Raw genomic sequence first — 21314 nt, forward strand, 5'->3', positions numbered from 1 at the left:
TCTAGACAGTTTGCAAGAATGTTTAGCGTCCGTGGTATGAAAATGATCGCTGCGAGACGCTGGCGGAACGAATGAGGCTTGAGAGAGGGCGCGAACACACCCGACACTGACAGACAGGTGACGTTTTTCACCATTCTATGATGCAAACGGCCTGAGCTATCCAGATTGAACAGTCAAGAACCGCTCTGCCGCTTTTTTGCTGCTAATTGCAGCGTCACTGTAAAAGTATTTCAGTAGGTTATGTTTTGAAAAATCACAAAGTTCTGTCCAGAACATATATTAAATGAAAAAGGAATGCACACTAGGCTAGAAAAGCTTCAGCGTGTTTTATTGTAGTGCTATGTTAAATGAATGGTTGGCTTAGTTTCGAAAGAAACAGTTCTCTGGATAAAACTAAATACTTAAATTACCAAATGAAAAAAAATAATTAATTAATTAATTAAAAACAAAATTAAAACAATATACAAAGAAGATAATTTTTCAGGAAATTATTATTATTATTAACAATTTAAGGGAAAAAAAATGAAAAAGGTTACTGTTTTCATTGTTTTTGACTTAATAAAAATGTTACATAAAGACATTAAATTACTGGCTGCGTGACTTAACATGTACATGTAACATATTCAAATAAAGTTTTAACAAAATTTTATAACGTGATAAACCTCACATTTCAGTCAAAATTATTGGCATTTTATCTGCTCCATAAACATTTCTAATCTATTTTAGGCTTAATATCCAAAGTGTTGTGATTTTTTTTTTTGAATGCACATTAGCTTATCCATCTCCCAGATAAGGTTTACAACAACAACAAAATGGTCCAATTTTCATTTTGGTCTGAACAAAAACAGCAGACAGGCTGAACAAACATGTAAATCCACTGCCTCACAGCAGGTGGCACTTATGGAACAGCAGAAATAAAGCTGTTTCCCTGGTAACTGCTGTCAACAAAGCACTGCTGCGCTTGAAAACCCTGCTAGGCATTACATGGAAGAGATTAAAAGCCATGGAAACTCCCTTATGCATTCATAGAATTCATTCATGCATTCTTTCATATATTTTCTGTCAGCACTCTGCCTTCAAGTTTTCACACAAAATGAGGCCTCGAGACATCGCATTACACAACTTAAAATCAAACTACACAGCACAGAGTAAATGCGTCATCTGCGTCAGAGAATCTCATGATTGGCCCAGAGCCACTGAAGTTTGAATTTCATTGGCTCTGGACTGGCCCGGAGTGGACTTCTTACGTCAGTGTGTTCTGAACTCATTCAATCTTCATTCTGTGTTCACACTAGGGATGTGCTCTCGAGTACTCGGCCGTGACAGCGATGATCGATCATGAAAACGATGATCGTGGAAAAAACATTTTAAAATCTGATTGGTTATAGCAGCACTTTGGGCGGCACCCTGAGCTCTGATTGTTTAGCTTGCAACAGCATGCGGTTCAAAGTATAGACGTGAGAAGAGAGAGAAGCTTGGCTTTGAAGTCACCTAGTGATGTCTGGGTTAGCTACATACACATCTGATTAATGTGATATAGGATGCGTTGGGATATTAACATTTATTTACATGCTGAATGCGTTGCATATTACCAGTGTTTAGTTTCATGCTCACATGCAATGCCTGATATTGACTTCAGTTATTTGAGACGGTCATATTGCTTTTAGATGTTTCTTTTTCAAAAATACTGATCTTATAATAATGCAGCAGTGATTTTTTTTCCTGATATTTGTTCAACAGTAGGAATACTTCAATTACAATTGTTTTCGTACTTCGTATGGCTTTGAAAACATGCAGGCGATTTTAGGAATCACTTGATAATGTAGATGAAAATATAGCACAAATCTGCCATAAACATTAATGACATAAGCATTATAACGAGAACTTTATAGGATGTGAACTCTGTAGTGAATTCTGTCCTTGCTCGTGTTTCAGCGTGCTGTTGAAAGCACATCATGGTGGGATCTCTCTCTCTCTCTCTCTCTCTCTCTCGCTGTAGCGCGTAACAAGGTTCACTGGCATATGCATCCTTTTGTGCAGATATAAGTTGTAATGTTATGTTAATGTTATGTATCTAAATTATCTGATTAATATCATAGGAAGTGTCATAGAACGGGTTTCAGTTTATTGGCATAAAGTCAGCTTCACCTCAGGCAGATGATTCTTTTTTTAATAACATTGCTCCATCATAATCATAAACAAACATCTAATCATGTGTTCATGTTTTCATGTCATGTTTTTATTTTTAACATTCATTTTCATAACAGTCATTATCTCCGCAACCAAAGAAAAAAGAAAAAAAAACAACATTATAAAGCACCATAAAGTTCTCATGCACTATATTCCAAGTGTTCTGAAGATGTTTCATAGTTTAAAGTCCATATGAAATCAATATTTACAATATTTATTTTGTTAGTGCACATTTTTAGTCTTGAGGTAAAAAAAAAAAAAAGGAAACCATTTGTTTGTCTTGGTAATCTTTAATCAAAATCGGAAGATTTGCTCCCGCTCTGGACTGGTGTTCCTTCTCTGATGACGTCAGAATATGCTTAAACCTCCCCTCCAACAAGATGAGAGGAGGAGCCTAAGATAAAACCCCACCCTCTATTCAATATTCCCTTTCAGATGGAACTACATCACCATACTGAAATAAAGTCGGCCGCAACTTCCGGTTCACGCAGACTTTAATGTGAGGTACAGATGAATATTTAAGTCATTAAATTCAATTTCACGTAAACTCTTCTCTCTGCTGCGGCTGTCTGTCATCCTTCATTTAGCGTTCAGTCTGCATGACGTGTTCGGTTACGACAGTCAAAACAATGAAACTCTCTCAAAGAACACACAGTAAGTGAAGTTTAAAACTGTTAAAAGAAAAGGCTCCATAAACTGTCACACATATATAATATACTACGCATCAATATCTCTTCTCTTTGTGCTTTGAACTGTTCTATGCGAGCGCTGCGCGCTGTGACTCTGTGTTGCTTCAAGCGCATCATTCTGCGCTCGGGATGCGCATAAGCGCTTTGTGCCGCTCTGTATTGAGCCTTTCGTATAATACTTTTGCGCAATGAAAGATTATTAATAGCCTTTCTTGTTCGTCTTATCTATCATATGTTTCTGCCTCATTACTGTGCTATACATGTAAAAGAAATGTCTTTTAATTTATAGTATATATTTATATATGAATGTATTTACTTGTTTTTCATGAATGTATTTTACAACAATACGTAAAGCAATATAACATTTTACCAGATTTAGTCCTACACTGTAAAAAAAAAAAGTTGAGCCAACTTAAAATTTTAAGGCAACAAACTTCAGCAGATTTTTGAGTTTGCTCAACTTCTTGTTTTAAGTTTATACAACAAAAATTTGAGAATCTCCCACAAAAACAAGTTGAGCAAACTCAAAAATCTGCTGAAGCTGGTAAAAAATGTTTTTTTAAGTTCACTCAACTTTTTTTTTTTTTACAGTGTACACTTATATTTGTTCTCCACTAAATAATGTTATTTCACTAAATGTTTAGATTTTATAAAATTATTGTGCACTCATGATTTTTCTAGAATACCTTTTGTTGCTGAATTATCCACTAACCTAGTTTATAATAGTATTTTTGTCATAGATTATGATTATATAATTTTTCTTTTGTTATTTTTCTTCAAAATGAAGTTTTCTTTGTTTAGTAGATTGTGTTTAACACACAAAACAGTGATGATCAGGTCACCACACTGAGGTATAGAAATTCTACGTTGATAAAAAAAAACAAACAAAAAAAAACACAGGCCTGGTATCATATCGGTATCGGCCGATACTCAGAATTTTTGGTATCGGATCAGATCGGTTTTGAAAAATGGTATCTCTACACATTACTGAATGTGGGACATATATAAAGACTGTATGTATACATGCGTGTGTATCTGTATATTTACTGTATAATACCAAATGCAAGTGGACTACTATAATATGAAGCATTACAGTAAGTATACAGTGTTTCAGTACAGTGCACATTGTTTGATCGCATAGCTCTACTGTCTACAAATGTTTGGATGATTGAGGACATGGTTGTTCTCCCAATATTCGGCTACATCTTTCGAGCATCCTCAGCAATTGTTAGTGGCCCTTTTTTCTTGAATTTGCTTGAATGCTTAAATTCGCAATATGGCTTATCAAGTCTTTTTTTTTTACCGCACATTTAAAATCAAAGCGCACATTTTGTTCACACGATCAGTGAAAAATAGACTCAAAAAAGATGGACTCAAAAAAAGCTCTACTGCAGTTTCCATCAAAATAAAAGTTTAAGCTGCAGTATGCAATATTGACAACTAGCGGCTGAAATGGGTACTGCAGTGACATTTCAAAATATCTCTTGCAAGTCTAGATATTAGGAAAAAAGTATTGTAATTCCCCTACAGTAGTGTAAAGCAAAATGATATGTCTACGAACTATTCATTTTCATTTATTTTACAGTGCAATTTTACAGTCATTGGGGGTAGTCCAATGATAATAGCATAAAACCACATGTTTAGAAGATTTGTTTGGCCACCATAAAATCACTGGGTCTGAAAAAAGTTCTGGCTGCATCCCCGTTCACAAGTGTTAGGCTGATACCCTGTTATGCACACAGCTTTCATGAGTTCAAATTCACTTAAACTTTCAACTTTTGTCACACTGCATGACCGTTTATAATATATAGTAATCAAAAAGGCGAAAGCAATTAGAGGCCAGCTAAAGGACGTAAGATTAATCTTACACGTTGAGGAATTTTTTCACGTAGAATCTTTTAACACAGAAGGCTTGAAATCCACAGACCATAGGTTTGCGTCTGATAGCCCTCGGCCAGCAGAAGACCAGACGGACCCTATTCAGTGCTCGATCTGACGCTACTATCACTCAACAGCCTCGGTGTGACCGACGCAGAGCCGGACACCGGACACCGGACACCGGGCTCTCCGCTCATCCACAGCGATCACAGGAGGCTGTGCTGGACTGAGATCATGCGCGAAACATTTGAGCCCACCTCTGCCAACTTATCAGATAGGCTACTGCATCTAGTAAACGTTCTCCAGCATCAGTAAACCTGTATCTCCAAATCAGCTCAATATAATTTCCCATCGCGAACATAATATCCCAGCAGGCACATCAGCGGCTCTTACCTTTGGTGTGGGACGTCGAGTCACGATCGTCCATCGATGTCGTTTAAACACACAGCTTCAGCTCTTGATCGTTTTATCACATTCCCAGCGCTTAGCCTCGATCCACATGGACACACGCAGCGTCCGCTTCCACACAGAAACACATCCGCCGCGCGCTGAGGCGCTCTCATCAAACACGCGCGAGCTCGCGCACGCTGCAGCCTCGCCGTTTATCTGATAAACCGAGTTCTAATGCAGACGCATAACATACAGGCAACAGAGGCTCCAACACTAGACTATTTATACTCACAAATCAGGAGCATACGCAATGCGCAGCCTCTCTTTCGTGTGCGAAACGTTAAATTGTTGTTTTTTATTTATTTTTTTAAAATAAAGCCAAATCCGATTATTTGTGGTAGCCTATCTGCTGATGCAGTAATCCAGCAATTCATATGACACAATTTATAACAAAAAATATTACATTGCACACCATTTAACAGAACACAGCTAACAACTCCTTCATGCATGTAGTTCTTAATCTGAACTGGTCATTTCACACAGCAAATTGAGCTGGAATTTGAATCAGAACACAAAGATCAAACACAGAACACAACGACAATTCTACTCATCTAATTCAAAGGAAATTCAATACAGTTGCAAAGGTGAATTTCTTTATAACAACCAATTGTATCATTCATTTTGAATAATGTTGTTTAGGCCATTTATTCTCTGACATGAATGCAATTCCTAGCTGCATAGACATATTTCTTTAAAAGAAGTATTTTCAGACGGCTTAAGACTTAAAAGAACCGCATTGGTGGGATGCAGTTCCATGACCATGTGCAGCTTTAATGAAAAATAAATGTACACTTTCTTAGGGGAATAATGCAATCCCCTCTTACTCCTCCCCTTGTAGACCGACCTGCCATTGTTCTTATATTGACATCCCCTGTTTTAACAGGGAAGCCAAGCTATGTATCGTCTTAGACATAAGACAAACATCAACATATTTGACCATGTTGTACCAAACCCAACTCACTTTTTTTTCTTTTTTTTTTAATAGGCTACTGATAAAAATGAACTGATTTTTTTTGTCAAGAATTTTTAGTGATTGTACAACTATTGTAAAACCATTGCAGTCTGTATAAACAACCTTGTGACCAAGTTGTTAAACAATATGTAATTTGAAAAAAAACAAAAAAACATAGACCAAACATGCATCATAGTGGCCTACGTTGAGATAATCTCAAGTAAAACAAAAATTTTAGAGGCTTAATTTGACTTAAAATTTGTCTTAAAAGAAGTCGGTAACACTTTATAATAACTTTCATTAACAAACATTATGTAATGCTTAATGGATCATTAGTTAATATGCATTCAGACATCTAGAAATGTGAAATAATGTGCTCGTAAATGTTTACTAATAAACATATTAAACATTACCTAATAATTAACATTTCATGTAAATTAAAATGCTTACAAATGTCATTAAACTTCTAATTTATATGATCATGCACATCTTGAAAATCTACAAACGATTTAAACAGATGTTATGCAATGATTAAAGGCTTTTGTAAAAGCACAACACGTGCTGTTATTGAGGTATGATACGGGTATAAAGTTAGGCTCAGGTTTGGTGTATGGGTTGGTTTAAGCGTTGAGTAAGAGGTCAACAGTGTACAGGGGTCAATTTGATTTCTAAGGGAACACGATTAAATCTGTTTATATTGCATTGTTTTAATAAATGATAAATTAAGTATTTTCTTGAAAACATCCTGCAAAGTTTTAAATCTGAAAGTGCACCATGTATAAAGTTATTGTCTCTCAAAAGAAAGAATCGACTCAGAGTCATTAAAACGAGTCGTTTTTAAAACGAAGCCAAAGCCGTTTCATGTTGACTCAACATGATACATTAGCATATTGCCCCCCCCCACTTGTTGGTATTTTCACATTGGTCTAAATGAAAATGCAAATTCATTCTTTGCCACTAGGTGCTGCTTTTGGAGCGTTAAAAATATAACGCTGTACACAAAGCCAACCATACATACATTAAAGATAGGCTACATATGAAGCAGCTACCGATGCAAAGTGATACGATTCACCCCTATTACGATGCAGTGCGATCCGATTTCGATTCGATTCAACACAATGCAATTCGATGCAATGCAGAAAATATGATCACTTTTAATGCCTCAAGGCCTGTTTCATAAAACAAGTTAACCAAATAGGCCAGGCTTATTTCAGTTAATCTGACTCATTGTCAAATGATTTGGTTCCATAAAGCAAATTTAACATAGGCCTAGATCAAGTTTAGTCACTGTGGCAATTTATGCTGGGAAACTAATCTGGTCTAGAGCAGGCTTACTGTCAGGCTAAACTGAGCTCCTCTAACACTGACCAATAGGCTCACCTTTTATAATTAGCAGAACATAGCAGAACATTACAATCTAAAATTGCTCTTTAAAGCATTAAAATAACTAAATTAAAAGTTAAAATAACTGAATTAAAAATGAAAATAAATAATAAAGAAAATGACTATATTTTAACTGCTATAAGAAACACACATTAACTCATTTGAGCTTAGTAATTAGGACTATACTAGCTTACATTTGATTTAGGCTACCTATTACAATAGTCCCTTTACAGTTACTGTTATCATAATAATACACTTATAAGTAGGTTTAAAATTCTTCAAGACACATTTAATGTCCAACAACAAATATTTTAGCAAAATTTATATTTTGCTCAGAATTATTGCGCTCAGTCTGTTTAAGCCCAATTTATACTTCTGCGTCGAACCTACGCCGTAGCCTACGCAGAGACGCACAGGCCTGCGCCGTAACCTACGCCGTGACGTGCACCTCCCCAAAAACCTAACAGCGCGCCAATTCTACGCAGACCTCAAGCGCTGTGATTGGTCTGCTAGAACCCCTCCCTCTGTATGTACTTGAGTTTTGTGTGCGTTTATGAGCGCTGTAATATAGTTTAATGTCACACCTTCTTATTTAAAATAAAACAAAGCAAAGACAGGTGTTTTATCATTTATTATACTACATAGCATTATACATCAGTAGTTGTCCGCGACAAACAATGTTGATCTGCCGTGGTACACGTGCTTGTGGAGATTGAAAGAATGCCATCTTCTCCTGTTCCGTTGTTGTCCCATTTTTGTTGTTTTAAATAATGATTTAATGATTTGATATTTATTTGCCGCCGTCACGGCTATGCTTCTCCGACGAGCCGCTTCTTCTTCAGCTTTTGCCGTGGTACTGCGGGTTCACAAGCAACATGCCGGTGGACACTGCAGACTAGCGGTCCGCAGGTGTACTGCACGTCGACGCGGACGACGACGCAGAGTAAATGAAAACCGACGCACAGTTTACGGCGTAGGTCCGACGCAGAAGTATAAATTGGGTTTACGCCTCGCCCACTCCTGACATCAAAATAGATATGGTTGCATGACTTTTTGACATTTACAGATGAAAAATATACCGGAGACATGTCAGTTAAGTACTGAGGAAAACATAACGTCCCAATGCATTAAACAGCACAGATATATTCGCTGTTTGCCATGCTGGATCGATCTGATCCATGATCGATATTAAGGGCTGCTTAAAAATAAACATGCACAAATTAGTGAGATTGTGTTAACTTAATTTGTCGATATATATATATATATATATATATATATATATATATATATATATATATATATATATATATATATATATATATATATATATATATATATATATATATATATATATATATATATATATATATATATATATATATATATATATATATATATATATATATATATATATATATATATATATATATATATATATATATATATATATATATATATATATATATATATATATATATATATATATATATATATATATATATATATATATATATATATATATATATATATATATATATATATATATATATATATATATATATATATATATATATATATATATATATATATATATATATATATATATATATATATATATATATATATATATATATATATATATATATATATATATATATATATATATATATATATATATATATATATATATATATATATATATATATATATATATATATATATATATATATATATATATATATATATATATATATATATATATATATATATATATATATATATATATATATATATATATATATATATATATATATATATATATATATATATATATATATATATATATATATATATATATATATATATATATATATATATATATATATATATATATATATATATATATATATATATATATATATATATATATATATATATATATATATATATATATATATATATATATATATATATATATATATATATATATATATATATATATATATATATATATATATATATATATATATATATATATATATATATATATATATATATATATATATATATATATATATATATATATATATATATATATATATATATATATATATATATATATATATATATATATATATATATATATATATATATATATATATATATATATATATATATATATATATATATATATATATATATATATATATATATATATATATATATATATATATATATATATATATATATATATATATATATATATATATATATATATATATATATATATATATATATATATATATATATATATATATATATATATATATATATATATATATATATATATATATATATTTATTTATTTATTTATTTATTTATTTATTTATTTATTTATTTATTTATTTATTTATTTATTTATTTATTTATTTATTTATTTATTTATTTATTTATTTATTTATTTATTTATTTATTTATTTATTTATTTATTTATTTATTTATTTATTTATTTATTTATTTATTTATTTATTTATTTATTTATTTATTTATTTATTTATTTATTTATTTATTTATTTATTTATTTATTTATTTATTTATTTATTTATTTATTTATTTATTTATTTATTTATTTATTTATTTATTTATTTATTTATTTATTTATTTATTTATTTATTTATTTATTTATTTATTTATTTATTTATTTATTTATTTATTTATTTATTTATTTATTTATTTATTTATTTATTTATTTATTTATTTATTTATTTATTTATTTATTTATTTATTTATTTATTTATTTATTTATTTATTTATTTATTTATTTATTTATTTATTTATTTATTTATTTATTTATTTATTTATTTATTTATTTATTTATTTATTTATTTATTTATTTATTTATTTATTTATTTATTTATTTATTTATTTATTTATTTATTTATTTATTTATTTATTTATTTATTTATTTATTTATTTATTTATTTATTTATTTATTTATTTATTTATTTATTTATTTATTTATTTATTTATTTATTTATTTATTTATTTATTTATTTATTTATTTATTTATTTATTTATTTATTTATTTATTTATTTATTTATTTATTTATTTATTTATTTATTTATTTATTTATTTATTTATTTATTTATTTATTTATTTATTTATTTATTTATTTATTTATTTATTTATTTATTTATTTATTTATTTATTTATTTATTTATTTATTTATTTATTTATTTATTTATTTATTTATTTATTTATTTATTTATTTATTTATTTATTTATTTATTTATTTATTTATTTATTTATTTATTTATTTATTTATTTATTTATTTATTTATTTATTTATTTATTTATTTATTTATTTATTTATTTATTTATTTATTTATTTATTTATTTATTTATTTATTTATTTATTTATTTATTTATTTATTTATTTATTTATTTATTTATTTATTTATTTATTTATTTATTTATTTATTTATTTATTTATTTATTTATTTATTTATTTATTTATTTATTTATTTATTTATTTATTTATTTATTTATTTATTTATTTATTTATTTATTTATTTATTTATTTATTTATTTATTTATTTATTTATTTATTTATTTATTTATTTATTTATTTATTTATTTATTTATTTATTTATTTATTTATTTATTTATTTATTTATTTATTTATTTATTTATTTATTTATTTATTTATTTATTTATTTATTTATTTATTTATTTATTTATTTATTTATTTATTTATTTATTTATTTATTTATTTATTTATTTATTTATTTATTTATTTATTTATTTATTTATTTATTTATTTATTTATTTATTTATTTATTTATTTATTTATTTATTTATTTATTTATTTATTTATTTATTTATTTATTTATTTATTTATTTATTTATTTATTTATTTATTTATTTATTTATTTATTTATTTATTTATTTATTTATTTATTTATTTATTTATTTATTTATTTATTTATTTATTTATTTATTTATTTATTTATTTATTTATTTATTTATTTATTTATTTATTTATTTATTTATTTATTTATTTATTTATTTATTTATTTATTTATTTATTTATTTATTTATTTATTTATTTATTTATTTATTTATTTATTTATTTATTTATTTATTTATTTATTTATTTATTTATTTATTTATTTATTTATTTATTTATTTATTTATTTATTTATTTATTTATTTATTTATTTATTTATTTATTTATTTATTTATTTATTTATTTATTTATTTATTTATTTATTTATTTATTTATTTATTTATTTATTTATTTATTTATTTATTTTTTAACAGAAATTCTGAGCTGCTGCATGAACATTCATCAAACATATAAGGTGCGAATTCTGGGTCTGGTCCTAATGATTGTAAAAAACTGTAATGCTTAAGATTAAATAATTACCTTACAATATATATTTATACATATTTCAAGGCTGCAATTTGGAAAAACCTTTCAAGCTAATGCTGCTGAAATGGAGGTCAAAGGGAGATAAAAAGCCAAGTTTCCTCATAAAAAGGCAAATGAGTCTCACAGTTGTAACACACAATACATACATTTGTCCATACCTCTGCATTTTCTCTCAAATAGAGTTTTGTATTTGCAAAATCACTTTGCGTTTGTTTGAAAATCAAGTTTTTCTTTGCAAAGCAGAATATTGGCACAAAATTCGCTCCATAGAAATACACCTGTATAAAGAGCAGCATGGCAAGCAAAAGGTCAGACACAAACTTTCCCTGCGTCCCAATGTGCATACTATCCATCCTAAAGATAGGGTGGATAGTATGCACATTGGGACGCAGGCTTGCAGTCTTATATGACGTATTTCCTGTATTTGGCCCAGGCGTTCAAGTGAGGATGAAGGTCACAAGTGTGTGTCGAACTCATCATTACTTATAGTGTTGTAAAAATGCATGTTTTTACAGAGATTTATTTTTAGTTTCAATACTTAGCGTTTTAAAATCAACTTTTAAATGTATGTTCACCCAATAACAGAAGACAATTTAATTTGTGGTGCTTCCAATTAAGTGATAAAATGCAGTTGCAAATGTTGTACAAAATTAATATACTTATATTTGCACCAAACAAATGTGCAACACTTTGTTTTTCTACTAAATTATTTGTAATATCAAATTATTATTATTAATATTTAATTACATTGGAAAGGTTTCCGTGATCCCTCCTGAGATCTCAGCAAAAAGTGTCACAATTTATTTCAAAACATGATGCATGACGGGATACACTAAGCCTTGAATAGCGGTCCGGAGTTTAGTGTGGGTTAAGGGCAGTATGCTTTGGCGTGTTTAAGACTTGGGACTAGTGTTGTCAAAAGACCCGGTACTTCGGTACTAAAAAAATGAAAACGTCACGGTACCAGGTTTTTTTAAGTACCGGTGGTACCGAGTACTAGAGGTCTGCAAGCCCGTCGGGACCCGACGGAGCCCGACACGCTGAGTACATTCGGGCCGGGCTCGGGACATTTTTTTTTTTTTTACAGATCGGGCTCGGGTCGGGCTCGGGCTCATTTAGCTTCTCTCCTTTTTTTTGTGCCCATATATGCGCAGAGAGCACACATGGCTACTGTATTAAATACTGATTATATTATAAATATTATACATCGCCTAAGCAATACGCAACGCATACGCACACATTAGCATACAGGTGACCATGCAGAGCATCAGGAAGAAGTTGGAGCTTGGAGTGACAAAAAGTTCCCAATGCTTCGGGAAAAGCTGCATTTTTGATCAGCCATACATTTGATGATGATCCTGACTCGCCATCTCCTCACTGGATGCGCCTTTAGAGAGAAATGCATCTTTAGGGATTTTATAATGAAAGAGTTTTTGTTTTCGATTCGAATTATTTCGTTTTAAAGTAGTAATTTAAAGCTTTCTATAGATACTATATTTATCAAGTCAGTGAGGCAAGTAGGCTATATGTTGTGTTTCGGTTTTTCAGAAGCGCTCCGCTTGCTCAAAACCGAAACTGCTTTTTTCTTTTCTTTTCTTTTTTTATAAAAGCACGTTTTGTTGATATTGTGAGTGCACACAAATAAAAGTACACCCTTTACAGTTCCGAACAACGTAGCCTTTTACTCTTACCTTTATGAGCAAAAATGACAGCGTATTTTGAAATGTTTCCAATGCACGTGATCATTCTTGCGCGTCCTGTAAAGCGTGCTTCAGCTTCCACTCTCCGCACAAACGACTGGATATGCATCAGTGCACATTTATCTAGCTCAAGTGTTTAAACTAACATTGTGGAGCTGTTTTATAATTATAGATTTAATTTTGGAGAAGTTTTGATGATTTGAGAAAGCTAAATTGATCAAACATAGGCTATGATCAACTCGCTGTCTGCCGCTGGCCGCTTGGTCGTAACTTTAAAAAACAAAAACTTACATTTAAGGAATAAAAAAAAAAAAATGCTCCAAATGTTTTTCTAAATTAACTTAATAAAATAACGAAACGAAATACAATCACTTTGCCATTTCATACAAAACTGAACTATTTTAATAGCTGAAACAGTAGTAGATAAGCTGTTTTGGGAGAAGGGGGAAAAAAGACGGGCTCGGGTCGGACTCGGGCCGAGAATTCTGATGAGCTGTCGGACACGGGCCGGGCTAGGGCCTCAGCGTATCGGGCCAGGGCCGGGCTAGGGCCTAAATTTTAGGCCCGTGCAGGGCTCTACCGAGTACCCGGTCAACCCGGTTCTTGACGCGTACAGCCCAATGATTTCTGCGATGCAGAAAACGCGGACAGAATCGCGAAATCCAGTTATAAAAACAGAATTTACAGTTTAGCACGGAATGTCACGGAATCTGTCAAAGTTTGGATGAATTAATCAAAAGTAGGTCATTACACTTAAATCAAATCGCGACATGAACTAGTATCTGTAAATATTAAGCCGCAAAAGTCGATTCAGATATGAATCCCGCATGTTCTGCGCGTCTCTGTGTGAATGAATGAATGGCAGAGACGCGCGTTTTTTTTTTTTTTTTACTACACACACTGAAGCGCGCGTGATGCTCGCGGTGATTTCATCATCTGCCGTCTCAGTGAGGACATAAACACATTACATCTACAGAACTGCTCTGAGAGTCACTTCACGAGCATTTTACCGTTTAATTTGAGTAAAACCAGCATCATATCATATAGCTACACACAGAAATTTAAAGGTATTCACGGCAACCCGTCAAAATAAAAGTTTATCTTAAAGACATTGTGCCAGAAATATATTACTATTATTTAATTGAACGTATGTGATACTATTACTACTGTTGAAAAAAAATTCTATTTATTTTTAAAGAAATAATCACACAATATTTCCTCCATATTTTAATTTTAATAGTAAATCCCTTTATTTACAAAAAATAAAATGTGTTTAAAGTTCAATCGGCTTGGTAGTCTGGAGAGTTCCTTAAAAGTTGCATTCATCTATCTCGAAATTAAGGCCTTTGCTGCGTGGACCACCTGCTTTTCAGACAGCCATTTCAGCACAGATAGAACAAAAGCCACCTTCTGTTCCCGCCCAGTTTCGAACTGGGGACCTTCGCGTGTTAGGCGACGTGATGACCACTACACTACAGAAACTCAACGATTTTACTTCAGTGCTCTTCGAAAAATTCATACCGTAATCTGCCCTACAAGCAGATTGACAATCTGAGTAAATCGCACACAACAGGACAGAGTTCAATCGGCTTGGTAGTCTGCGGAGAGTTCCTTAAAAAGTTGCATTCATCTATCTCGAAATTAAGGCCTTTGCTGCGTGGACCACCTGCTTTTCAGACAGCCATTTCAGCACAGATAGAACAAAAGCCACCTTCTGTTTCCGCCCAGTTTCGAACTGGGGACCTTCGCGTGTTAGGCGACGTGATGACCACTACACTACGGAAACCTGACTCTAGGGTAGGGTCTGAACTTTCCATCGCACGCTTCTTGGAACGCGAAGCAAACTACAGATTGAGTTGTGTTCTTCATTCTGCAAATAACTTCTTTTTTAATCGGCAAATCAAGCATTTTTTCCAGTGCCATGTGGGAATCCTCAGTGGACGTTTCCATTGTGCTGATTTTTCATTTGATTTAATTGAATTGTTTTTTTCTTGGAAAATGTTATACCACAGATTGGGCCTTTGAGTGCACCAGCCACCTGTTCATCCAAATTATCTGGGTAATAGTATCGAGTCTGTCGGCGTGGCAGTTACCGCTGCCTAGTGTGGCGGAATAATTGTCTTCACACCTGTGCAAAGAAAGGCCTTCGTGGCGTGAGCTGCTACTCAACAGAGGGCCACTCAGACAAATATCTTCTTCGTGTTCCACAGAAGAAATCCACGCTGGCTGGGTACGGCACGAGTGTGGGTTAGGTTTAGGTCCAACAATGACTGCACTTTCATCTTTGCATCAACTGCACCTTTAGTGACTGTCTTCATGCATCTTGGCCGCAAAGCCTTTGTAGTGTTGAGTTCCTCCTCAACAGAAAGCCAATTGAACAGTTGTGAAAAAGAGAAAATCTGTTCCGCCCAGTTTCGAACTGGGGACCTTCGCGTGTTAGGCGAGCGTGATGACCACTACACTACGGAAACCTGCCTTCTGTAAGCAGACCAAAATCTTTAGGTGCACGCTCGGTGAAACGTGCATAAAAGTAAAGCGTTCTAAAGCCCACTGACGACGCAAAGGGTTCATACCTTTTTCCAAAAGGCAGGAGTTGTTTCTGCTCGGTTTCGAACCGAGGACCTTCGCGTGTTAGGCGACGTGATGACCACTACACTACAGAAACTCAACGATTTTACTTCAGTGCTCTTTCGAAAAATTCATACCGTATCTGCCCTACAGCAGATTGACAATCTGAGTAAATCGCACACAACAGGACAGAGTTCAATCGGCTTGGTAGTCTGGAGAGTTCCTTAAAAGTTGCATTCATCTATCTCGAAATTAAGGCCTTTGCTGCGTGGACCACCTGCTTTTCAGACAGCCATTTCAGCACAGATAGAACAAAAGCCACCTTCTGTTTCCGCCCAGTTTCGAACTGGGGACCTTCGCGTGTTAGGCTAACGTGATGACCACTACACTACGGAAACCTGCCTTCTGAAAGCAGACCAAAATCTTTAGGTGCACGCCGCTGAAACGCGCATAAAAGTAAAGCGTTCTAAAGCCCACTGACGCAAAGGGTTCATACTTTTTTACTTATGGAAAAACTTGAAACACAATTTAAATAAGTATAAAGAATGGCATTGATTTTTGCACATTTTATTTTTGTTTGACATTATTATTAAAAAATAGTGTGTTTTGTAATTAGCATGTGGTACCGAAATTGGTACCGAGAACCGTGGATTTTCACTGGTATCGGTACTGAATACTGAAATTTTGGTACCGTGACAACACTACTTGGGACAGTCTTGCACACTTGCTTCCTGTCGCATGCATGCGCTCTCAAGTGGCAAAGACCACAAGTGTGGGTATTTGGACAAGGCAATTACATATAACAATCACTAAACTGGATTGTGGAGTTAACATTTTTTGGACTTGCCTTTCCAGCCACTACTTCCGGGATTTGGATCATCACTTTATAGGACTGTATATTCAGTGGTGGATATTTTAATATTGGGACTTGTCAACACACACTAGGATTCTTATGGACTGTTTCAGGGTATGGTGCATTGGATTCTATGCTTTTAACAGCCCGAGTTTTCCTTGGTTTGATTGTGCGGTTTTAAAGATTCATGTGAAAAAGAAAATCTGTTCCGCCCAGTTTCGAACTGGGGACCTTTCGCGTGTAAGGCGAACGTGATAACCTCTACACTACGGAAACCTGACTCTAGGGTAGGGTCTGAACTTTCCATCGCACGCTTCTTGGAACGCGAAGCAAACTACAGATTGAGTTGTGTTCTTCATTCTGCAAATAACTTCTTTTTTAATCGGCAAATCAAGCATTTTTTCCAGTGCCATGTGGGAATCCTCAGTGGACGTTTCCATTGTGCTGATTTTTCATTTGATTTAATTGAATTGTTTTTTTCTTGGAAAATGTTATACCACAGATTGGGCCTTTGAGTGCACCAGCCACCTGTTCATCCAAATTATCTGGGTAATAGTATCGAGTCTGTCGGCGTGGCAGTTACCGCTGCCTAGTGTGGCGGAATAATTGTCTTCACACCTGTGCAAAGAAAGGCCTTCGTAGCGTAGAGCTGCTACTCAACAGAGGGCCACTCAGACAAATATCTTCTTTCGTGTTCCACAGAAGAAATCCACGCTGGCTGGGTACGGCACGAGTGTGGGTTAGGTTTAGGTCCAACAATGACTGCACTTTCATCTTTGCATCAACTGCACCTTTAGTGACTGTCTTCATGCATCTTGGCCGCAAAGCCTTTGTAGTGTTGAGTTCCTCCTCAACAGAAAGCCAATTGAACAGTTGTGAAAAAGAGAAAATCTGTTCCCGCCCAGTTTCGAACTGGGGACCTTTCGCGTGTGAGGCGAACGTGATAACCACTACACTACGGAAACCTGCCTTCTGTAAGCAGACCAAAATCTTTAGGTGCACGCTCGCTGAAACGCGCATAAAAGTAAAGCATTCTAAAGCCCACTGACGACGCAAAGGGTGCATACTTTTTTCAAAAGGCAGGAGTTGTTTCTGCTCGGTTTCGAACCGAGGACCTTTCGCGTGTGAGGCGAACGTGATAACCACTACACTACGGAAACCTGCCTTCTGTAAGCAGACCAAAATCTTTAGGTGCACGCTCGCTGAAACGCGCATAAAAGTAAAGCATTCTAAAGCCCACTGACGACGCAAAGGGTGCATAATTTTTCAAAAGGCAGGAGTTGTTTCTGCTCGGTTTCAACCGAGGACCTTTCGCGTGTTAGGCGACGTGATGACCACTACACTACGGAAACCTGCCTTCTGAAAGCAGACCAAAATCTTTAGGTGCACGCCGCTGAAACGCGCATAAAAGTAAAGCATTCTAAAGCCCACTGACGCAAAGGGTTCATACCTTTTTCAAAAGGCAGGAGTTGTTTCTGCTCGGTTTCAACCGAGGACCTTCGCGTGTTAGGCTAACGTGATAACCACTACACTACAGAAACTCAACGATTTTACTTCAGTGCTCTTTCGGGAAAAATTCATACCGTAATCTGCCCTACAAGCAGATTGACAATCTGAGTAAATCGCACACAACAGGACAGAGTTCAATCGGCTTGGTAGTCTGCGGAGAGTTCCTTAAAAAGTTGCATTCATCTATCTCGAAATTAAGGCCTTTGCTGCGTGGACCACCTGCTTTTCAGACAGCCATTTCAGCACAGATAGAACAAAAGCCACCTTCTGTTCCCGCCCAGTTTCGAACTGGGGACCTTCGCGTGTTAGGCGAGCGTGATGACCACTACACTACGGAAACCTGCCTTCTGTAAGCAGACCAAAATCTTTAGGTGCACGCTCGCTGAAACGCGCATAAAAGTAAAGCATTCTAAAGCCCACTGACGACGCAAAGGGTTCATACCTTTTTCAAAAGGCAGGAGTTGTTTCTGCTCGGTTTCAACCGAGGACCTTTCGCGTGTGAGGCAAACGTGATAACCACTACACTACGGAAACCTGCCTTCTGTAAGCAGACCAAAATCTTTAGGTGCACGCTCGCTGAAACGCGCATAAAAGTAAAGCATTCTAAAGCCCACTGACGACGCAAAGGGTGCATACTTTTTTCAAAAGGCAGGAGTTGTTTCTGCTCGGTTTCGAACCGAGGACCTTTCGCGTGTAAGGCGAACGTGATAACCTCTACACTACGGAAACCTGACTCTAGGGTAGGGTCTGAACTTTCCATCGCACGCTTCTTGGAACGCGAAGCAAACTACAGATTGAGTTGTGTTCTTCATTCTGCAAATACCTTCTTTTTTAATCGGCAAATCAAGCATTTTTTCCAGTGCCATGTGGGAATCCTCAGTGGACGTTTCCATTGTGCTGATTTTTCATTTGATTTAATTTAATTGTTTTTTTCTTGGAAAATGTTATACCACAGATTGGGCCTTTGAGTGCACCAGCCACCTGTTCATCCAAATTATCTGGGTAATAGTATCGAGTCTGTCGGCGTGGCAGTTACCGCTGCCTAGTGTGGCGGAATAATTGTCTTCACACCTGTGCAAAGAAAGGCCTTCGTAGCGTAGAGCTGCTACTCAACAGAGGGCCACTCAGACAAATATCTTCTTTCGTGTTCCACAGAAGAAATCCACGCTGGCTGGGTACGGCACGAGTGTGGGTTAGGTTTAGGTCCAACAATGACTGCACTTTCATCTTTGCATCAACTGCACCTTTAGTGACTGTCTTCATGCATCTTGGCCGCAAAGCCTTTGTAGTGTTGAGTTCCTCCTCAACAGAAAGCCAATTGAACAGTTGTGAAAAAGAGAAAATCTGTTCCCGCCCAGTTTCGAACTGGGGACCTTTCGCGTGTGAGGCAAACGTGATAACCACTACACTACGGAAACCTGACTCTAGGGTAGGGTCTGAACTTTCCATCGCACGCTTCTTGGAACGCGAAGCAAACTACAGATTGAGTTGTGTTCTTCATTCTGCAAATAACTTCTTTTTTAATCGGCAAATCAAGCATTTTTTCCAGTGCCATGTGGGAATCCTCAGTGGACGTTTCCATTGTGCTGATTTTTCATTTGATTTAATTGAATTGTTTTTTTCTTGGAAAATGTTATACCACAGATTGGGCCTTTGAGTGCACCAGCCACCTGTTCATCCAAATTATCTGGGTAATAGTATCGAGTCTGTCGGCGTGGCAGTTACCGCTGCCTAGTGTGGCGGAATAATTGTCTTCACACCTGTGCAAAGAAAGGCCTTCGTAGCGTAGAGCTGCTACTCAACAGAGGGCCACTCAGACAAATATCTTCTTTCGTGTTCCACAGAAGAAATCCACGCTGGCTGGGTACGGCACGAGTGTGGGTTAGGTTTAGGTCCAACAATGACTGCACTTTCATCTTTGCATCAACTGCACCTTTAGTGACTGTCTTCATGCATCTTGGCCGCAAAGCCTTTGTAGTGTTGAGTTCCTCCTCAACAGAAAGCCAATTGAACAGTTGTGAAAAAGAGAAAATCTGTTCCCGCCCAGTTTCGAACTGGGGACCTTTCGCGTGTTAGGCGAACGTGATGACCACTACACTACAGAAACTCAACGATTTTACTTCAGTGCTCTTTCGGGAAAAATTCATACCGTAATCTGCCCTACAGCAGATTGACAATCTGAGTAAATCGCTTACACAACAGGACAGAGTTCAATCGGCTTGGTAGTCTGCGGAGAGTTCCTTAAAAAGTTGCATTCATCTATCTCGAAATTAAGGCCTTTGCTGCGTGGACCACCTGCTTTTCAGACAGCCATTTCAGCACAGATAGAACAAAAGCCACCTTCTGTTTCCGCCCAGTTTCGAACTGGGGACCTTTCGCGTGTGAGGCGAACGTGATAACCACTACACTACGGAAACCTGCCTTCTGTAAGCAGACCAAAATCTTTAGGTGCACGCTCGCTGAAACGCGCATAAAAGTAAAGCATTCTAAAGCCCACTGACGACGCAAAGGGTGCATACTTTTTTCAAAAGGCAGGAGTTGTTTCTGCTCGGTTTCGAACCGAGGACCTTTCGCGTGTTAGGCGAACGTGATGACCACTACACTACAGAAACTCAACGATTTCACTTCAGTGCTCTTTCGGGAAAAATTCATACCGTAATCTGCCCTACAAGCAGATTGACAATCTGAGTAAATCGCTTACACAAC

The 21314-nt window shown here is 34.1% G+C and overlaps 1 protein-coding gene and 12 non-coding genes across 16 annotated transcripts in view; all 13 read right to left on the minus strand.

The window, feature by feature from the left end:
- Positions 1-5408, minus strand: part of lrfn2b (leucine rich repeat and fibronectin type III domain containing 2b) — a 96799-nt gene extending 91391 nt beyond the window's left edge. For all 4 annotated transcript variants that reach the window (XM_058755885.1, XM_058755889.1, XM_058755886.1 and 1 more), the window contains exon 1: positions 5151-5408. The gene's annotated coding sequence lies outside the window, so the exon portion shown is untranslated. The remainder of the gene's footprint in view (positions 1-5150) is intronic.
- Positions 5409-15393: 9985 nt separating this feature from the next.
- Positions 15394-15464, minus strand: trnav-aac (transfer RNA valine (anticodon AAC)). Its single transcript has one exon. It is a non-coding gene; the product is annotated as a tRNA-Val (tRNA).
- Positions 15465-16272: 808 nt separating this feature from the next.
- Positions 16273-16343, minus strand: trnav-aac (transfer RNA valine (anticodon AAC)). The gene has a single exon. It is a non-coding gene; the product is annotated as a tRNA-Val (tRNA).
- A 229-nt stretch (positions 16344-16572) lies between these two features.
- Positions 16573-16644, minus strand: trnav-aac (transfer RNA valine (anticodon AAC)). The gene has a single exon. It is a non-coding gene; the product is annotated as a tRNA-Val (tRNA).
- A 658-nt stretch (positions 16645-17302) lies between these two features.
- On the minus strand, positions 17303-17374 carry trnav-uac (transfer RNA valine (anticodon UAC)). The gene has a single exon. It is a non-coding gene; the product is annotated as a tRNA-Val (tRNA).
- A 617-nt stretch (positions 17375-17991) lies between these two features.
- trnav-cac (transfer RNA valine (anticodon CAC)) lies at positions 17992-18064 on the minus strand. Its single transcript has one exon. It is a non-coding gene; the product is annotated as a tRNA-Val (tRNA).
- Positions 18065-18186: 122 nt separating this feature from the next.
- trnav-cac (transfer RNA valine (anticodon CAC)) lies at positions 18187-18259 on the minus strand. The gene has a single exon. It is a non-coding gene; the product is annotated as a tRNA-Val (tRNA).
- A 617-nt stretch (positions 18260-18876) lies between these two features.
- Positions 18877-18948, minus strand: trnav-aac (transfer RNA valine (anticodon AAC)). The gene has a single exon. It is a non-coding gene; the product is annotated as a tRNA-Val (tRNA).
- A 316-nt stretch (positions 18949-19264) lies between these two features.
- On the minus strand, positions 19265-19337 carry trnav-uac (transfer RNA valine (anticodon UAC)). Its single transcript has one exon. It is a non-coding gene; the product is annotated as a tRNA-Val (tRNA).
- A 616-nt stretch (positions 19338-19953) lies between these two features.
- Positions 19954-20026, minus strand: trnav-cac (transfer RNA valine (anticodon CAC)). The gene has a single exon. It is a non-coding gene; the product is annotated as a tRNA-Val (tRNA).
- A 616-nt stretch (positions 20027-20642) lies between these two features.
- Positions 20643-20715, minus strand: trnav-aac (transfer RNA valine (anticodon AAC)). Its single transcript has one exon. It is a non-coding gene; the product is annotated as a tRNA-Val (tRNA).
- A 237-nt stretch (positions 20716-20952) lies between these two features.
- Positions 20953-21025, minus strand: trnav-cac (transfer RNA valine (anticodon CAC)). Its single transcript has one exon. It is a non-coding gene; the product is annotated as a tRNA-Val (tRNA).
- Positions 21026-21147: 122 nt separating this feature from the next.
- On the minus strand, positions 21148-21220 carry trnav-aac (transfer RNA valine (anticodon AAC)). Its single transcript has one exon. It is a non-coding gene; the product is annotated as a tRNA-Val (tRNA).
- Positions 21221-21314: the final 94 nt, after the last annotated feature.

This window comes from Onychostoma macrolepis, chromosome 20, assembly GCF_012432095.1.
Source record: "Onychostoma macrolepis isolate SWU-2019 chromosome 20, ASM1243209v1, whole genome shotgun sequence".
In the NCBI taxonomy this organism is placed as follows: domain Eukaryota; kingdom Metazoa; phylum Chordata; class Actinopteri; order Cypriniformes; family Cyprinidae; genus Onychostoma; species Onychostoma macrolepis.